The sequence below is a fragment of the Macaca nemestrina genome, chromosome 12 (genome assembly GCF_043159975.1).
Source record: "Macaca nemestrina isolate mMacNem1 chromosome 12, mMacNem.hap1, whole genome shotgun sequence".
NCBI classification, from domain to species: domain Eukaryota; kingdom Metazoa; phylum Chordata; class Mammalia; order Primates; family Cercopithecidae; genus Macaca; species Macaca nemestrina.
Genome location: NC_092136.1, coordinates 102,463,356 through 102,479,572, shown reverse-complemented (window position 1 = coordinate 102,479,572; position 16,217 = coordinate 102,463,356). Strand labels below are relative to the sequence as shown.

The 16,217-nt window shown below is 40.0% G+C and overlaps 1 protein-coding gene across 2 annotated transcripts in view; it reads right to left on the bottom strand.

The window, feature by feature from the left end:
• Nucleotides 1-16,217, bottom strand: part of LOC139357576 (interferon-activable protein 208-like) — a 274,308-nt gene that overhangs the window by 209,533 nt on the left and 48,558 nt on the right. The window lies entirely within an intron of this gene.

Sequence of the window (16,217 nt, the reverse complement as noted above, 5' to 3'; positions counted from 1 at the left end):
AATTTTCAACAACTTACAACTTACCACCTCACCGTCACTTCCAGCTCCAAGTTCCTACCTCCCCATCACCTCCTGATTTTCATGCAACCTCTCCTACTGCAGCCACTCTCCAGGTTCCCTTCCCTTTTCCCCATGCCAACCCAGATATTGGTCTCACCCTATTCTCTTTAACTTTCTACAAACCAGTGCTACAGGCTTCAATGAAAAGGTAGATGTTGCTGGAGATTTGCATAAATAGTGGAATTTTCATAAAATTGAACAAAACTAAAATTGGATGTTATTCCCATCCTTCAAATCTTTTTTTTGGGGGGGGGGGGGGCGGAGGCAGAGTCTCATTCTGTTGCCCAGGTTGGCTTGCAGTGGCATGCGATCTCGGCTCACTGCAACCTCCACCTCCTGGGTTCAAGCGATTCTCCTGCTTCAGCCTCCCAAGTAGTTGGGATTATAGGCACATGCCACCATCCCTGCCTAATTTTTGTATTTTTAGTAGAGATGGGGTTTCACCATACTGGCCAGACTGGTCTTGAACTCCTGATCTCCAGTGATCCACTGGTCTGAGTCTCCCAGTGCTAGGATTGCAGGTGTGAGCCACCGCACCCAGCCCAAATCCTTTACTTATCCCAGATCAGGAATTTCTCACTGGCCACCTACTTCTGCAGGCTGCAGCCTCCTATCACCTCTCTCCCAACATCTCTTGTCTTTAAACCCCACTCCTTCTCACTTCCCCAGAAACTCATTTTCCTGATGTCCTTCAGCTCAGGTCCTCCCTTTCCACACACAGAAACCCACTGTGTTTCTCTGGGTGAAGCACTCTCTGTGCAGGGTTTAACCTTAATTAGCAGAACACAGAGCTGGCAAGGGCTTTGCCATTTCAGCCTTCTCTTTCTTCCTCCTCCTGCACACTCCCAATACCCAAGCATGTCTTTCTCTATAGGGAGATGAACAATTGAAATTTACTTTCTTACCGATAAAAATTATCCCTCCCACACATACCCTAAAAGCAGATCAGTATCCCAAAATTCAGAACTATCCTGCAGCCTTAGGAAGCCATTCCTAGAATAGTTCAAATGAGAGGAGAATCCACAATCCAGGCAAAATATAAAGTGTATGTGAACAAGAGTTCAAAGACCCTTTTAAAACATAAGGAAATATATATATACACATATATATACACACACACACACACATATATATATATATACACACACACACACACACACACACACATGATGCTGGAATGAAAAGGAAGTTATGTCATTAAATTCAAGTTCTTCCTTTTGTAGAAGACAAAACAGAGATTAAATGATTTCCCTAAGGTTCACAGTAAGCAAAAGTGGTGATTAAACATTTTGTTGTTTGTTTAACTCTTTGTATTTTGATTTTGGACAGCAGGAGGCAGTATCTATCTTGCAGCTAAAGTGGATGTCTATTGTTTTAACCTGCACATCACCCTACTTTTGGAGACAAGAAACTACCTTTTCCCTTTGTGTACAATCTTCATGAGATGTCACATAGGTTGCTACAAGCTGCCTGGGCTGAGAGAAGAGTACAGAACCCAAGCTTGGCCTATCAGACACCGTCTCCCAAAAACACTGGAGGGATTATAGGTGGATTCAAACCGGCCATGGGGCTCTGGAGACACTGCCTATTGAATCCTGCACCCAGACAGATTGCCCGAGGTTGCCCTGGGCCCTGTCCTTCTCATAGCTTAGGTGTAGGGCTTCTCTTCCAGATTTATAACTGACTGCACTGCCTTCCAATACATTTTGTCTATTGCTTAAGTTATCCATAGTTAGTTCATGTCTGTGGTTTGCAATCCCTGGCACAGTAGCTTAGTTGTCTTTCCTAGGGTATCTGCACATACGGGCTCCGTTCTGTATTTTACCACATACTTCAATCTTAACAATGAAGTAAGCTCTAACAGAGCAGAGAAGTAAATAAAATGTTCTTTTTCTGATCAAATAGCATAAAACTAACTGGTAAACAGAAATTTTTCCTAGCAAATAAGGACCCATTTTTTTAAATTGTGGTAAAATACATTTAACATAAAATTTACCATCTCAACCATTAAGTGTACAGTTCAGTAATGTTAAGTGTATTCACACTGTTGCACAAGAGAAAAAGTCCTTAACCTCAGCACTATTGGCATTTTTGACTACATAATTCTTTGTTGTGTCCTATGTATTAAGAATATTAGGCCAGGCACAGTGGCTCATGCCTATAATCCCAGCACAGTGGGAGGCTAAGGCGAGCAAATTGTGTGAGCCCAGATATTAAAGACCAGCCTGGGCAACATAGAAAAACCCCATCTCTACAAAAAATTTCACAATTAGCCAGGCATGGTTGTACGTACCTGTGGTCCCAGCTACTTGGAAGGCTGAGGTGGCAGGATTGCTTGAGTCCAGGAGGTCAAGGCTGCAGTGAGGTATGACTGTACCACTGCACTCCAGGCTGGGCAACAGAGCAAGACCCTGTCTCAAAAGAGAAAAAAAAAAAGAATGCTTGCAGTTACCCCTGGCCTCTATGCACTGATGCCAGTAGAATATCCTCAGTTCTTTCAACCAAAAAAGTCTTCAGACCGTACCAAATATCCTCCAAGAGGAAAAATAGTCCCCAGTTGAGAACCACTGAGCTAAAGAGAATAAACTATTTCATTGTATTATACTTAGCAACCCTTCTACCATTTTCACCCAAGACACCATCATACTCTAATTCTGTACCATCCCATGAGAAAGAAAAACCAGTAAGAGATTAAGGTGACATTGCCTGTTTTTGACACTTATTTGAGGAAAAGATTGTCATATTTTAAGAAATAAACACCTAGGCCGGGCGCGGTGGCTCAAGCCTGTAATCCCAGTACTTTGGGAGGCCGAGACGGGCGGATCACGAGGTCAGGAGATCGGGACCATCCTGGCTAACACAGTGAAACCCCGTCTCTACTAAAAATACAAAAAACTAGCCCGTCGTGGTGGCGGGTGCCTGTAGTCCCAGCTACTCGGGAGGCTGAGGCCAGAGAATGGCGTAAACCCGGGAGGCGGAGCTTGCAGTGAGCTGAGATCCGGCCACTGCACTCCAGCCTGGGCGGCAGAGCGAGACTCCGTCTCAAAAAAAAAAAAAAAAAACGAAATAAACACCTGAATTCTGGTTGGGCACGTAGCTCATGCCTGTAATCACAACACTTTGGGAGGCCGAGGCAGGCAGATCATTTGAGGTCAGGAGTTCAAGACCAGCCTGGCCAACATAGCAAAACCCCCTCTCTACTAAAAATACAAAAATTAGCCAGGTGTGATGGCAGGCACCTGTAATCTCAGCTACTTGGGAGACTAAGGCATGAGGATCACTTGAGCCCAGGAGGCAGAGGTTGCAGTGAGCTGAGATCATGCCACCGCACTCCAGCCTAGGTGATAGAGTGACACCCCGTCTCAAAAAAAAAAAAAAAAAAATCTGTATTCTAAAGCCAGGGTACTATGTATTGATAGAAGTCCATAAGACTTGGGTGTATTTTATAAATTACTTGTTATTTTTCTGGTTTTAAAGTCAATAAACTCCAGTTTAAGAAAAAGGTCTTAGATGAATTTGTCTTCCCTCCTTTCAAAGATTCCATTTAAGCAGTAGTGAAGGAATAAAACAGAACAGGAGGAGGTCTGCAATGGACAAGGGATTTCAATCAATTTCTGTAAGATCTAATACAGCTGATACATAAAACATATCAGCCTCAGCCTAGGATGTACAAAGAGGCCTACAGTGAAAATGGGAGTTCAATTGTCTAACTCCTGAGAGGCTTTGAAATCTCAGTTAGAAGGTTTAATGAAGGCAGGGTGAAAAATGATATCAGGGGATTAACTGTGTATGTGTACATGCGTATAAGACAATTAACTTCATTTCATCCCTTTAACAAAAAAAGGCAGAGAGCCAGATGTTCACGTCCAGGCAAAATAGCAAAGGGTTCTTTGCTAAATAAGTTTTTTAAAAAAATTTGAGAGAGAACAGGACATTTAAATTGGGCTCTGTGCCTCTGAACAAAATATCCATATTTTGGCTTTGAGGCTGGGAATAGGGAAGCCCCCATCCATCTGCTCATCCTAACTTAAATGTACCAGTGAACAAGAACATCCATGGACACCAAGCCCCTAGTCAGCTTTCTTATTGCATTGTTCTGTGGTAGACAGGTGTAGGCAAATCTACCCACAAAGGCTGAGGAACTTGTGGGGCTGAAGAAAGAGACTGACAAATCCAGTTTCTCAGAAAGAAACATTCAACAGTGACTTACGAACAGAAGCCTTATCTTGGGCAGCCATAAGATGAGAGGGTAGCTTCCTGCACCATTACCCGCAGAACCAGTAGTCACGTGCCATAGGGAAAGGGTATACATACTTCAGAAGGGATAGGTAGGAAAATTGTAGCACAGTAACATCAAGGTTGTTTTGACTGGAAATTTATGGTTAAGTACCTACTCTTACACAAGGAATAATAAATAAGCTGGAAATCTTGGAGGCCTTCCCAGAACTGGGATTAATGAGAAATTAACATGGTGGATTAACATCCAAGATGGAATTGCTTTAGTCTCCACACCTCTTATTAAAATGAAATGGGGAACAAAATAATAGCTTGTTGAAAAAAAAGGTGATACCAAAAAAAGTCATCCCAGAAAAAACAGAAATAATTTACAGAATAGAAGAGGTATGAGAAAAAAAAAATAGGACATTCTCACAGAAATTTGGGACGACATTACATACATGAAAAACAGTAACCAGCCAGGTGCAGTGGCTCACGCCTACAATCTCAGCATTTTGGGAGGCCAAGGTGGGCGGATGGCTTGAAGTCAGGAGTTCAAGACCAGCCTGGCCAACATGGTGAAACCCCATCTCTACTAAAAATACAAAAATTAGCCGGGTGTGGTGGCAGACGCCTGTAGTCCCAGCTACTCGGGAGGCTGAGGCAAGAGAATCACTTGGACCCGGGAGGCAGAGGTTGCAGTGAGCTGAGATCATGTCACTGCACTCCAGCCTGGGAGACAGAGTGAGACTCTATCTCAAAAACAAAACAAACAACAACAACAACAACAAACAGTAATACCAAGATTGCATTAAAAAGTATCAGAGAATAAGCTGAAACTCTTCAAAATTGAATTTATGATTGTCAAGAAAGAAGTATAATATTAAAAAGTTGGAAGATAAGGAAAGCCACTCAGAATGAAGAGCTGAAAGACAAAAAAATAGAAAATAGCACAGAAAAAAGAAGAAGAAAAGATCAATTCAGGAGGTCCAACGCCCAACTCTGTTGGCTTTGAAATACGTCAACTTGACTAAGCTAAACTTTATTTTCCAGAATTCCTATCTCTCTGTTTCTTGTTAGGGCTGGCCACAAGAAAAATCTACATGGAATTTGGACCATGAAAGTAAAGTAATACTTGCTCTACCAAGGTTGATACGAGTCTGGTGCTGTGCAGCTCATGCACAGTTTCGTGGTTCTGCCCATTCACATTGTGAGCACAAAACACTGCAGGCCCAGGGCTCCAGCTCCCACATTCTCTCTTCCTTCAACTTCTCCAACTCCTGAGCTAGGTCTGAGTGTTACTCCATACAATAATACTAGTATCTACCACGGGGCACCCACGGAAGCAAGGTTGGAGACTTAGCAACAGGGAGAAGCCATCACAAGTACCTGTGATAGAAGGAGAGAGGTTCCAGCTTCTTACTCACTTCACAAGTCCCAGGTGTCCTGCTCTCCCCACTTTACTTCTATCTTTTAACCCCTAACACCTGTCCTGTAACTTCAAGCTCAGCACCAGATGCAGAAGAAACAGCCAAATCAAGATCATTTTACCAGCTCCCACAATGGTATGAGGATAAATTCCTATAATAAGTCCCTTATTTTACATCATTCTTAGTGATTCTGCTCCTCTCATTGAACCTTGTCTGCTACAACAGCCAATAAGATTTCCAGAAATGAAGAATAGACAAAATAAAGAAAAGAAAATTATCAAAGAAATAATTGGACATTTTCCAGTCTTGAGAAGGGGGAATGGTTTGGAGAAAAACAAGTCTTCAAATGAAAGAGCCAACATCATGTTAAAATGTTAGAACATTTAGAATAAAGAGATTTAACCATGCCCCAAGATTTTTTTTTTAAAAAAGGACTCCAACAAAATAAAATTAAACTGACATCAGATTTCTCATCAGCAAAAATGATTCTAAGCTAGAGTGAAGTAAGGTCTTGAAAACCCTGAGGATGAGTTATCTCTATCCTAGAATTCTATACCCAGGCAAACTATCTACCCAGTGTGGTTGTGGGCGGAATTGTGTCCCCCAAAAAGACAAGTTGAAGTCCTTATCTCTTGTACCTGTGAAAATGGGACCTAATTTAGAAATGGGGTGTTTGCAGAGGTAATCAAGTTAAAATCAGGCCATATTGAAGTGGAGTGGGCCCTAAATCCAATGACCCTTGTCCTAAGAAAGCCATGTAAAGACAGAAGAACACAGATACACACAAGGAAAACACCAGGCAGTAACAGAGGCAGAAGCTGGAGCAATGCAACTACAAGCCAAAGAATGCCAAGGACTGCTGGCAACCACCCAAAGCTAGGAGATGGACTTGGAACAGATTCTCCCTCGGATACCAACTTGGCTGACACCTTACTTTTGACCTTCTTGCTTTCAGAACTGTGACACTTATTTTAAGCCATACAATTTATGGTACTTTTTTATGTCAGCCCTAGAAAACTGATCAAGGTGTGAAGCCAACATAAACTCAATCTTGTACGATAAGAGTTCAGAAAGTCCATCTCTCGTGTCCATTTTCTGAGATAGCTAATTTAAAATATATTGCAAACACAAAGGATGAAATCCAAGACAGAAGATGTGAGATATGGAAATGATGGAAAAGGAATCTCTGAATGATAGCTGTGCTCCGGGCTAGAAAGTAACCAGTCCAAATTACGACAGTAAGTCAATGAGACCTAAAAAAAAAAAAAAAGAAAGAAAGATGGTTTTTAAGAAAAGATGAAATAGCTACTAAACAACATATGAAATGAGAAGTAAAAATCTGTAAAATATATAGGATGTGGTGAAGGGACATAAACTTCATCTCCCAGTGGAGAAAAATGAGATATTCAAGGGAAAATGGGGAATTATAATAAAAATCATGATCCAATTATAAGGCAACAAACTCAAATGTGACAGGAGTAATTCTCAAAGAGTAGTCAGAGTAATTACTCCAAGAGGAATCAGAGAAGTGGGAGAAAGGAGAGCGCATTTGAAATGAAGGGAAAATTCTTCTGTGAGAGGCAGGGGGTCGTGTCGGAACCAGAGAGACGAAATGTGGTTGTAGCTCACTGCTTAGCTCTGAGCTGAATAATGTTGACATGGTGATTTATTTAAATGCTCTTAATTGGTTGTTCGATATTCAAAATCAACACACGGATAAAGCTCAGGCAATTTAATGATGGATACAGAATGAAAAAGTCATATCAAGCATGACAATGTAGCAATATGGGAAGTTGGGAGGTGAAGGGAAGGGAGAGATGCGGAGAATGTCAGAGGCTTTGAGAGCCTCCTATTACAGGGTGGGGAACTGAGAGGTGCTCCTGAAACTGATGGAACAAGAAGCAAAGATTTACATCAATCATGTAAAGTTACAAGCAAAACCAATAATGATACAACTCTCAAAATTGGGAGAGAATGGAAGGACAGCAGAGAGTAGTACAAGTGAGCAAATGCTCTGAATAGAGAACACCTAAAACCGATAAAGAAATAATGACATAGGCCAGGTGTGGTGGCCGACGACTGCAATCCCAAAGCTTTGGGAGGCCAAAGTGGGAGAATCACTTGAGCTGGGGACTCACTTTCAAGTTGTCAGTCCCCTTCTCTGACAGTCTTCCTTCTCTAATAAGTACCCCTGACCTATTGCAGGCCTTCATGCCAACTGTGTACTATCCCAACTGCTGTCACAGCTATCTGGAGCAGGGGCAGACACCTGACCCAAGCAGGACCAACATGGCAACCTGGTGAAATTGCATCTCTACATAAAATTTAAAAAATTACAGCCAGGCGTGGTGGCTCACACCTGTAATCCTAGCACTTTGGGAGGCCAAGGCGGGCAGATCACTTGAGGTCAGGAGTTCAAGACCACCCTGGCCCACACGGCAAAACCCCTTCTCTACTAAAAATACAAAAATTGGGGCCGGGTGCTATGGCTCACGCCTGTAATCTCAGCACTTTGGGAAGCCAAGGCAGGCAGATCATGAGGTCAGGAGTTTGAGAGCAGCCTGGCTAATATGATGAAACCCTGTCTCTACTAAAAATACAAAAAAAAATTGTCAGGCGTGGTGGCAGGCGTCTGTAATTCCAGCTACTCGGGAGGCTGAGGCAGGAGAATCGCTTGAATCCAGGAAACGGAAGTTGCAGTGAGCCAAGACTGTGCCACTACACTCTGGCCTAGGCAACAGAGCAAGACTCTGTCTCAAAAAAAAATACAAAAATTAGCTGGTCATGGTGGCAGGTGTCTGTAATCCCACCTACTCAGTAGGCCAAGGCAGGACAATCACTTGAACCTGGGAGTTGGAGGTTGCAGTGAGCCAAGATTGCACCACTGCACTCCAGCCTGGGCTACAGAGCAAGAACCTGTCTCAAAAACCAAACAAACAAACTAGCTAGCTAGATAGATAAATAGACGATAGATAGATAGATAGATAGATAGATAGATAGATAGATAGATAGATAGATAGATAGATAGATAGATAGATAGATAGATAGATAGATAATTAGCCTGGCATGGTGGCATGCACTGTAGTCCCATCTACTTGGGTGGCTGAGGTGGGAGGATCACCTGAGCCCAGGCCGTCAAGGAGGCCACAGTGAGCCGTCATCCCACCAGAGCACTCTAGCCTGGGTGACAGGATGAGATCCTGTCTTAAAAAAAAGAAAAAGAAAGAAAAGAAATAGTGATGTAAGCATATTATTCAATAATATGGAGCTAACTATTTTTAGACAACTAAAAAAAAAAGAAAATATATTACTTCTGGTCGGGGGAAGGAAAAAAAAGAAGTTGCTTTTCCTACTGGGAACACTTTTCCCTCTGGGTTTTATTTTCTAATTTATATAAAAGTATTGTTTTTATTAAAAATTAAATAAATGCAATGTATGTCCACAGGGAAAATTTTTGAAAATAAAAATGCATATAAAGAGGAAAAATAAAATAATTTAAAATCAAACAGAAATAATTACTGTTGACATTTTGAGATATTTTATTTATAAAAAATGTGAGGAAATAGAAAGAGGAAGGCAAGAGTGTTGCTCATATGATATAATTACAGGTGTGCTAACGAGAGACTTTGATACTCAATGCTTCCTCCACTTCTAAGCAAATGCCTGAAAATTTCTTCCACAGTTGCAAACACATTTTCAGGAAAGAAAAAAAAAAAAGGAAAGAAGTAATGTATAAACACAAATTTATACCAAGAAGAAAATAACTGATACTGATCCTCTCCTGAGGCCACAAGAATGGGATGAAATGATGATTCTCTGAATGAGGAAGAAAAGACAGAAAGATCTCACATGGAAAAGACCAAGACAAATATCTAATTTATGCATTTTCTCAAGGCTGAATTTAAAATGATACTTTGGGGATGCTAAAATTATGAAGTAGTCTTTCTGGATTGCTGTTTCAGGAGACTAAATCAACTTTGATGTGCCAGGAGATTAAATCTTTTCTGATTTCCATATATTTCTCCTTTTATCATTGCCTAGCTAAACTGTCCTCACTCTCTCAAAACCCACTTTTATCCTGTGGTTAATCTGTGAATCTAGGATGCTGGAGAACTGGATGAATTTCCACAATTATTCAGCACGTTGCCAATTTCACAGATTGTAAAACACACATTTGTACATATTTACACTGCTAAAATAAGATGGCATCTTACAATAGCTGCTGGCAGTTCTCCTGAAGAGGATTTGGGTTTGTTTATGCCAAACATATGGGGCCCTATCAATGTGAGATCACTTGATATTAAATCATTTGCTTGAGATTGTTTAGGCCACACTGTTTGCATGAATTCAGTCAGCAAACCTGTAGGAGTGCCTGCTTAACATTCATACATTGAGGCAGTATGGTGTTTTTTCCTCCAGTACTACAACTTAAATAGTCATGTGTCCTTGCTGGGTTTATTTTTGTTGTTGTTGTCGTTGTTTTTAAACACAGTCTTCCTCTGTTGCCCAGACTGGACTGCAGTGGTGTGATCTCGACTCAGGGCAACCTCCGCCTCCCGGGCTCAAGCAATTCTCCTGTCTTGGCCTCCTGAGTAGCTAGGATTACAGGCATGCACCACCATGCCCGGCTGATTTTTGTATTTTTAGTAGAGATGGGGCTTTGCCATGTTGGCCAGGCTGGGCCTTGCTGTATTTAGTAGAGATGGGGTTTTGCCATGTTGGCCAGGCTGGACCTTGCTGTATTTTTGGTGTGGCAGATTTATTTCTCATTTATCTTTGTACCACAAGATCAGTCATTGGTGCCTGAGCTCCATCTCAGTGTTTCCTGTTAGACTCTACTTCTTTAACATCTCTTCTTTTTTAATGGTACACAAAGAAATGGTTCATCCTACAGTAGATGACATTTTATTTCTCAGAAATGTGCTAATTGGAATACCAAGTTTAGATGAAATACATGAAAAGACACCAAAGTTTATATAATAATCTTTTCTTATTTTAAATGCCAATTCTCCAGAACTGTTGGGTGCCTGTCAGTCTTTTAAGAACAAACATAAATAACTCACTTTCAAGTCATCAGCCCCCTTCTCTGACAGTCTTTCTTCTCTGATGAGTATCCTGACCTATAGCAGGCCTTCATGCCAACTGTATACTATCCCAACTCCTGCCACAGCTGTTGGCAGCAGGGGCAGACACCTGACCCAGGCAGGACCAACCAGGTGCTTTCTCCACAGGGGATTGTGGAATTCCATTCACTTACTCATTCAATGTGTACTGATGGTTTCCCATTGTCTTAGTCTGTTTTGTGTTGCTATACAGAAATACCTGAGGTTGGCCAATTTATAAAGAAAAGAGATTTTGGCCAAGCCAGGCACGGTGGCTCATGCTTGTAATCCCAGCACTTTGGAAGGCCGAGGTGGGCAAATCACTTAAGGTCCGGAGTTCAAGATCAAGGTTTGGCCAACATGGCGAAACCTTGTCTCTACTGAAAACATAAAAATTAGCCAAGTGTGGTGACGCACACCTGTAATCCCAGCTACTTGGGAGATTAAAGCAGGAGAATCACTTGAACCTGGGAGGCAGGGGTTGCAGTGAGCCGAGATAGTGCCATTGCACTCTAGCCTGGGTGACAGAGCAATTCTCCCTCTCAAAAAAAAAAAAAGGTATATTTATCCCACAGTTGTGCAGGCTGTACAAAAAGCATGGCGCCAGCATCTGGTTGGCTTCTGGTGAGGGTTTTTGTGCTAAGTCGTAACACGATGGAGAAGGTCAAACAGGAAGCAGGCGTGTGTGAAGCAGGGCCCAAAACTAAGGGACATCGTGGCTTTATAACAACCTACTCTCAAGGGAACTAATCTGTTCCCCTGTGAACCAATCCAGTCTCCCAAGAACAACAACTCACTCACTACTGCAAGAACAGCACCAAGCCATTCACAAGGGATCTGCCTCCATCACCCAAACATCTTCCACCAGGCCCCACCTCCTGACACCACCACACTGGGGTTAAATTTCAACATGAGATTTAATGGGGACAAACAACCCATATCCAAACCATAGCAATCATTTCCCAGGCCCTGTTATAACCTGAAAGACACCATCCTGAACAGAGCAAGCCCTTGTATGCACATAGACCCCACAACCTAACCACAGTGAATAGAGAGGCCTAGAGACTGGGAGCTCTGAGCTGAGTCTCGTTTATGGTGAGATCCCACAGGAAAGATCCATATATTTCAAATAAGCTGCTGAAGATCCCAAAAATACTGTAAAACTTTTCTTTCCCACACCCTGGTTGTTCAATGGCTTCTTTAGGATTTCATAAAGCATTCTAATCTTCTTCCAATAAATTATTTTTTGGCCATGCTAGCACAAAAACAAATGAACCTAACTATAAAGGGAAAAAAGAGAATGTAGTAGTCTTCCTCTCCTTTTTGGTGTTATTCACCCTTTTTGCCATGAAACTTTCCAGAAAGAATAGAGTCCAACAATGCAGAATGAAGACCAGAGCAAAGGTGACGGAAGTGGTATAAACAAATAAGTTAATTATTTTTTTCTCCTGGTGCCAACCTAGTGTGAAGCTAATCAGGGCTGTTCTCACGTTGTTGTTGTTTGTTGTTGTTGTTGTTGTTAATGTAAAAATAATTATATGAAACAGAAAAAGTATTGAACTGTGTCTGAAGTTCTGTTTTGATCCTAATTATGCTCTAACCAGTAGGGAGGCCTTGGGCTTTCTTTTCTCAGCTACAGATCATCATTTATTTTAATTCCCTTACTTTATAAAGCGAGGCTTATGATCCTTCTAGTTCTAAAATTTAATGATCACCTAATAAGATAATATTTACTAGTAATCTTTTATGATTTTAGAATCCGCTACATGTCAAAATATTTGGTTTCACCCTTGAGTAAATTTACGAATGCTATCAATTCTATTATGAAAAACAAGGATGTGAAGGAAAATGTGTATTATCAGAATCATTCATTGGGGCTCTACAAGGGAAACAACCTAGCTTACAGAGTTTAAAACTGATATAAAAAGAGCCGCTTCTCTTCACCCAGCTACTTCTGGAGCACCTCTCAGTCTATATATCTTGACGTCCAGAATACCTTCACTGATCTCACACTCACCTAAACCTGCTTAGATGCTCCTCTTAAGAGCTGCCTCGGTAACTAACACTTTACCCCTCACATTTATCACTTACCTCACTGAATTAACAATCTTCTGGTTAATTAAGGAGTCCACTCTAGATTGTCAGCTTCTTAATGAAATTGGACATATATATGTGTAAAAACAATTATTTCAGAAACTGAATGAAAGCTTCACTAACAGAAACTTCCATTAAGGTTATATTCAAATTATTAAATCATTCAAGTCACTCACAAAATAAGAAAGTTGAGTTATCTACAGTACATAACTAGATCAATGCCCAAGAAATTAAGGAAAAAGAGAACTTTAAAAAGAACCACAGATGAGGATTCTAGGAAGATGGCAGAGTTGAAACTACCAGAAATCTAGCTCCTCACCTAGATGACAATTGCACTGGAAGAATCTGTCTGATGTAACTATATATATGTTAGAACTCTGGAGTCTATGGAAGGCTTCCATCTTCCAGGGGACAGCTTAGACAGTATGTGGTGAATTTTGGTGAATTTCAGCTCTTAATACAGTAGCGGCTACCCATCCCCCACTCTAAGCCCAGTGGCAGGCAATTGTGCACCTGTTCCTGGAGCAGCTTTATATAATACAACTTTCACACAATTTTGAAAGCCAGGGTGGACGAACAGGACCCTGTCCTGCAATTATTAGGTATTTGTGCTCTGATCTCCAGATTGCTGCTTCTGATCACAGAAGTACACAAAAAGAGATTATGGCCATTGTTTTTTCATCTCTCTCACTGTTACAAGCTCTCCCCGTCTGACTGAAATAACTTCCAGGGAATTTAAATGGCCAGCACCTTTTCCCCCTTCATTTTTCTCTTTTTCCACTTTTGGGACCAGACACTGAAGACACAACCTTAAAAGGCAACTGCATATACAAGGGAAATTAGAAAGCCACCATGCATGCTCAAGGGTAGGCTCAGGCTCAGAAAAGACCTGAGAAGACCTTAAGTGTACACTTCAAGCTGATCCTTGGTGCAGAGACCACCTATAAGAATGAAATTAAAAAAAAAAAAGGGAAGGCAAAACCTAGGGATGGGAGAGAATCTGACTTCTAGAGTTACCATATTATTAGCTTCAAATGTTCAGTGTTCAACAGCAATAAAAAAGTCACAGTGCATATGAAGTATAGCCCACTTAAAGATAAATAAAAAGTTAAGTATTGCACATTTAAAGATAAATAAAATAAACCAACAGAAACTGTCCCTGAAAGTGATATGATAGTAGATCTATCAGACAAAATCTTTAAAGCAACTGTTTTAAAGATACTCAAAGAACTAAAAGAAGACTTAGAAAAAGTCAGGAATATAACATATGAACAAAATTAAAATATTAATAAAGAGATAGAATACCTGAAAATAAACCAAAAAGAAATGCTGGAGCTAAAAAGTGCGATAACTAAAATAATTAAGTCACTAAAAGTATTCAAAGACAGATCTGAGTGGGAAGAAGAAAGAATCAGTGAACTTTGAGATAGAACAACCAAATTTATAAAAGTTGAAAAACAGAAAGAAAAATTGAAGAAAAGGGAATGGAGTCTAAGAGACTTGTGAGATACCATCACACAAACCAACATGCATTGTGGGAATCCTAGAAGATAAAGAGAAGGAGGAGAGAGAATATTTGAAGAATTAATAACTGAAGACTTTCTAAATTTGTTGAAAGACATGACTGTAAACATTCAAGAAGCTTAATGAACTCCAAATAAAATGAACCAAAAGAGATACACACCAAGACACATTATAATCAAACTGCTGAAAGGCAAAGACAAAGAGAGAATTTTAAAAACAGCAAGAGATAAATGATATGTCACATATGAGATCCTCAGTAAGATCATCAGCAGATCTCTCATTGGAAACGCTGGAGGCCAGAAGTATTCAAAGTGCTAAAGGAAAAAATAAGTCAGCCAGGAATTATATATCTGGCAAAAATGTCCTTCAAAAGTAAGGGAGAAATTAAGATATTATCAGATAAACAAAAACAGTCGGAGTTTGTTACCACTAGACTGACCCTACAAGAAATGCTAAAGGGAATCCTGCAGGTTGAAATGAAAGAACCACAGACGGTAACTTGAAGTCGTATGGTGAAATAAAGATCTTAATAAACGTAAATAGAGGAGCAATTATAAAAGATAGTATTATTGTAATGATGGTATGTAATTCTACTTTTTGTTTCTACATGTTTTAAGAGACACATTTTTAAAAAAAAAATTCCTAATCTAAAAGCTAATATTATTTTAACTTTTGTTTGTAACTCCACATTTTGTTTTCTACATGATTTAAGAAAGTAATGCATTAAAAATTATTTCTGTGTTTGGACATACAATGTATAAAGATGTAATTTTGTGACATCAACAACTGAAAATGGTGGCGGTGTTAAAGGAGCAGAGGGTGTTAAAGGGGCAGAGTTTGTTTATGTTATTAAAATTAAACTGGTAGAAATTCAAATGAGAATGTTCTAACTTTATAATGTTAAATGTAATTCCAACAGTATTCAAAAAAAGATAAAATAATATACACAAAAGAAAATGAGAGAAGAATTGAAACATTTTATTACAACAAATCAATTAAACACAAAAGAAGAAAATAATGCAGGAAATTTGTGCATCAAAAAACACTCTCAACAGAATAAAAAGGCAACCCAAAGAATGGGAGAAAATATTTGCAAATTATATATATGATAAGGAATTAATATAGAAAATATATAGAGACCTCCTAAAATTCGACAACAAAAAAAATTGAGTTAAAAATGGGCAAAGAACTTAAATAGAAGTTTCTACAAAGAATATATACTAATGATCGATAAGTACGTTAAAACATGCTCAGCATCACTAATCATTAGAGAAACGCAAATCAAAACTACAACAAAATACTGCCTCACATCCCCTAAGATGGCTTCTACTTTTAAAAGCTGAGAATAAGTGTTGGCGAATATATGAAGAAATTGAAACCTCTATGCACTCTTCGAGGGAAAATTGTATAGCAGCTATGGAAAACAGTACGGTGGTTCTCCAAGAAATAAAAGCAGAACTATCATATGATCCAGCAATTCCACTTCTGGGAGTGTACGCAAAAGAATTGAAAGCAGGATTTCAAAGACACAGTTGTACACTCACATTCATAGCAGCATTATTCCCAGGAGCTAAAATGTGGAGGCACCCAAGTGTCCACTGACAGATGAACAGATAAACAAAAGGTGGTGTATGTTAGCCATAAAAAAGGAAGAAACTTCTGGATAAAACCTGAGGACATTATGGTCAGTGAAATAAGCCAGTTACAAAAAGACAAACACTGCATGACTCCACTTACATGAGGTACTTAGAGATGGAAAGTAGAATGATAGTTTCCAGGGCCTTTGGGGGAA